Below are 4,571 nucleotides of genomic sequence, written 5' to 3'. Positions count from 1 at the left end.
ATCTTCATTGATATCAGATTGGCTTTCATTTAACATGTACATAACTCCCTGTCCTACCTACCAATCACATCATCAGTACTTATCTCACCAAGATGACATAATCAGCCTATCAAGTTTATTATCTCTCATTATTTTTAAAAGGATATAGTGAATTAAATGTCGGTTGAACTAATGACATTTCTAATAGTTTAAAATTGTTTTTTTTAAAATGTTCAGGTCATTATATAGCCTATTCAAATTGTTCTCATATTCACAAAATAGGTCAAAGGGAAACTGTAATGTGAAATGGTAGAATAAAACAATAAGTAAGATGTCCAAGTCTGTCACCTGTGGCTTGAGTCATAAGTTTTATCACACTACAGGTGTTCATTAACTGACAAACAGAATAAAGATATCACAGGATGTCTGTGTTGTCACCAACTGTCTTGAAATAGAATCCAAAGATAAAGCTGTGTTCATCTCTAGAATCAGTATGTAGAAAGATCCTGTAGCACCTTTGAGACTAAGTAGATTACCACACTACACTCTTGTAGAGCTGCTATTCCACTTTTACTCCTCTGGTTGCCTCCTGTTGCATTCTCGGATTTGCAGTTTAAAGAGGGTCTTTTAGAATTCTCAGCCAGAGAGCTCTTAGGCTTCACTGAACTGCAAACCCCACAATGCAACAGGAGGCAACCAGAGCAGTCAAAGTGGAACAGCAGCACTCTAAGAGTGTAGTGCAGTAATGTGGTAAAGAAAGAAATTGGCAGCATTAGCTTTCTTAGACTTAAATCTATGTCTTCAGGTCCACTTGCATCTGAGGAAGTAGACTTAAGTCTAGGAAAGCTCATGCTGCCACGTTCTTTCTTTAGTCTCGAAGATCTCTCTGCATATCTTGAAATACCAGATCTCTCTACATATCTTGAAATAGCCACTTTTAATGCAGTTGTCATTCTCTGTACTTTCTGTGTGATGCTTCTCTCGGCCTTCACTTTTTGCAGCCACCCATCATGCATACATACATACAAAAATGGATTAAAAAACAGCAGCCCTGGTGCTGCTGTCTTGCTACAGGAATGTGGCTGGCTTAATGCCACATTCCGTTTTCAGAGCAAGACACTGACCAGTTTGCCTGGAGCTCCAGAGAGCCATGCTGTTTTATTGTATGTATTTGATATGGTTTTATTGTTGGAAAATTTTTATTGCTGTAATCCCACCTCGATCCACAAGGAGATGTAGGAAATAATAATAACAATAACAATAACAATAATAATAATAATAATAATAATGCTGGATAATTTCTTGGAGTGTTTCAAATGTTACAGCAGGAAAGCAGGCATAGCATGGTTTTCCAGAGTGCCCTACAGGCTCAAATCACTTCTCTTGAGATGTTCTTCCTCTGCTCGAGGCACTGTGGGCTGTGTATTCCTGAAGTCCAGCTATCAACTATGGCCCAGATAGTCTCCCGGATTACCTTGTCCACAGTGCCTCTCTCTAAGGAAGAACACCTTTACAGTGAAGCATTCAGATGGAGGTGGTGGGTGTCAAGAGAGATGAGGACAGTCAAGAGAGATGAGACAAGTAGGTAACTTGTCCAGTTTCTCAGGTCTTCAGATGTTCAAGTGTGGTTAACAGCTGAGGGCACAGGTGTTTTGAATTATAATCCCAATAATTCTTGAACATATTTGCAGGAACTTATGGAAAGTGTCATCCAGAATATATGGATTGCAACAAGTGAACTACCAGCTTCCAAATGACAAATTTAAATCACTCTTACTCCATGAAAAGTTTTTGATACTTACATGATACTTTTCACAGTCTGGTCTTGCACACTGAGTGAAAACATTCTAAAATCTTGAGTCACCAAATATTCTCAACCTCTTGGTCAGTGTTCTGGAAGAACCAGTTGCTGACCAACTGCAGGACCATCACTGAGGGACAATTCATATGATCCAGCCCATCCAATATTGTTAGGTAGGTAGAATGCAAAGGTGTGGTGGGATCTTACACTGTCCCCAGCGGAGTCAACGAATGTCTCTAAGGGCCCGTTAACAGACGGGCTAAAAAGGACGCGCAGAGCGCGTAACTAGGTGAGGAACGGGGCGGTGGCTTCGCCCACCTAACCTCGTGCATGCTCTGCGCGCAAAAATGACTGCCGGCCGTTAACCCGGCGCCGCCAGTGATCTCAGGACTGCACCCCTCCCAACAAGTGGGGGCGGTTTGTGACGCTTGGGGTCGCGGCAGGGCGGCCTAGGGCACCCTTTCCGCAACCCCAGAAGGACTCCGATTTTCGGAACTCTTCCTGTGTGGTCCCGCTGTGCACAGCCGTCAGAACACTGCGCCCAGGACCAAAGTGAAGAAAGGGCCCAAGCCAGAGCCCCTTGGCTCCGCCTCCCCGCTGCGCGGGGTGTCCTTGGGGCGTGAGCCCCAAGGAACACCCCTTTCCAGCTGTGGGGAAGCGGCCTTTTGCCGCTTCCTCACCCCGCAGCCCGGAAAGTGGTGGAATCGGGGCTGCAGAACGGCTGCCGTTCTGCCGCCTGAGGCCCTGATCCGGCGGGAAGGTTGCGCCGACAGGCCGCCCCAAGGGGCGGTCTGTAACGCGCCTCAGTTTCCATTCAAGTCACCCAGGAAACGTTATTCTTGTGCTACTCAAATCAGTTCCAAAAAGGAGGACTACTACTCCTTGCCTATTATACCACCACTAAGAAATGAAGCTAAAGTCACATATTAGGTGGCCAAAAAGGTTTGGTGAACACTTAAGAGAGCCAGCAGGGTGCTGTGGTTTGAGTGTTGGATTATGACTCTGGAGACCAGGGTTTGAATCCTAGCCCCCATGAAACCCATTGGGTGACCTTGGACAAGTCACACACTCTCAACCTTTGAGGATGGCAATGGCAAAGCTGCTCTGATGAAAACATGCCAAACAACTCTGTGATAGGCTAACCTTAGGGCCACTGTTAAGTCTGAAATGACTTGAATACACACAACATATGCACACAGAACACTTAGAATGTATGGACAGTGAAGCAATATACAAGGAGACATTGCAAGGCATGCACACTGTGGAGGGAGTCATGTTCAGCAAATGCTAATGAATATGAAATACAGCATCCTTATGATCAAATGGTCACAGAATATCCATTACCCAATACCATCAGAAAAATGGGAGAGCATGGATAAGAGGCACAAAATTCATGCTGAGTTAGAAACTAAAGGAAAATTGGCACAAAATGTTTCACAGGTGGCACCTTACATCAGCAAAAATAGCAAAGATTTTAAAAACTCCAAACAACAAATGCTAGAAGTGTACAAGTAACCTCGGGACATTCTACCATATTTGGTGGTTCTGTGAAAAACCATCAAGAAGTTCTGGGCTCAAATTTATTAACTGAATGTTAGAAATATTACAATTTAAACTCAGTTACATCCAGAATTATATTTGCTACATGTGATTGAAGAAAAATTTGAGAAGAAACAGAAATGGAAGGATCCACATTTACCTTCCACAGAAAACTGGCTGTTCAAAATATATGAATCAGCAGAAATGGACAAATTCATTTGCTTAATAAGACATGGATCAACCGCCTGCTTCACTAAAGAATGGGAACTTCTAATAAAATATTTAAATCACAGATGGGGCGAGGAATATACAATGGGTTTATGGATTGATACATTAATAGTTATATTTTATTAAGCTTTTGTTTAGTTAATCTGATAACTGATAGTTAGTCTGATAACTTTATTCCTTTATAGAGGAATAATGTGATAAAATACTCAAGAATACTGTAATAAGATATTTGACAGTGCATATTTTTTGTCTGACTCTAAAAAAATCTTAGAAGTACTCAAGAAACACATCAAGTAACTAATAGAAATATTAAGAATTTTTGGTTATTTAAATATTTAAGTTATATGTACTGAAACTACTTTCATATATAGAAGTAAAATTAAGAGGAAGAATATGACAGAAAAACTGTACATACCCTAGGTAGAGATTCATGAATATAAATATATTTGAAAGCCACTATGATTTAATTAGCATAAACTAGATGAAGGTAGGACATTCTCATTGATATAACAGTACATTTGAAATACAATAATCTGTATGGGGATTTTAATGGTATGAAAATAATAAAGATTTTTTTTTAAAATGACATTCGGCATCCAAACATTAGGCAAGAGAAGCAAACATTCACTCTGAGTCTAGAAAAATGTATTCTCTTATGAACAGAAGTGGCCTTGGATCCCAGTTTGGGGGAAAGGTGGGATAAAAGTGAAATAGATAAATAAAATGAACAAATACTGGTTTGAAATCTGAAAGTTTACTGCTCTGAAAACTGTTAAATCTAATTTAGACATTCAAAAGAAGCTGAAAAGCCGTTTATACTCATGTATAATTGAAAAATTTGTACTACAAAATTGACCCAAAAAACCTGGGTCAACTTACGCACAAGTCAATATGGTAATAAAATGGCAAGGAGAGAAATCATTTGCTCCCCAAGCCTCTTCCCACCCCAGTTGCTTCTAGAGGGGGCAGGCGGGCTGGGAAGATACAAGAAGAGTGAGCATTCTCTCCCCAAACCTCTTCCCAG

Source organism: Sceloporus undulatus, chromosome 1 (assembly GCF_019175285.1).
Source record: "Sceloporus undulatus isolate JIND9_A2432 ecotype Alabama chromosome 1, SceUnd_v1.1, whole genome shotgun sequence".
In the NCBI taxonomy this organism is placed as follows: domain Eukaryota; kingdom Metazoa; phylum Chordata; class Lepidosauria; order Squamata; family Phrynosomatidae; genus Sceloporus; species Sceloporus undulatus.
Note: the sequence above shows the minus strand (reverse complement) of the source record.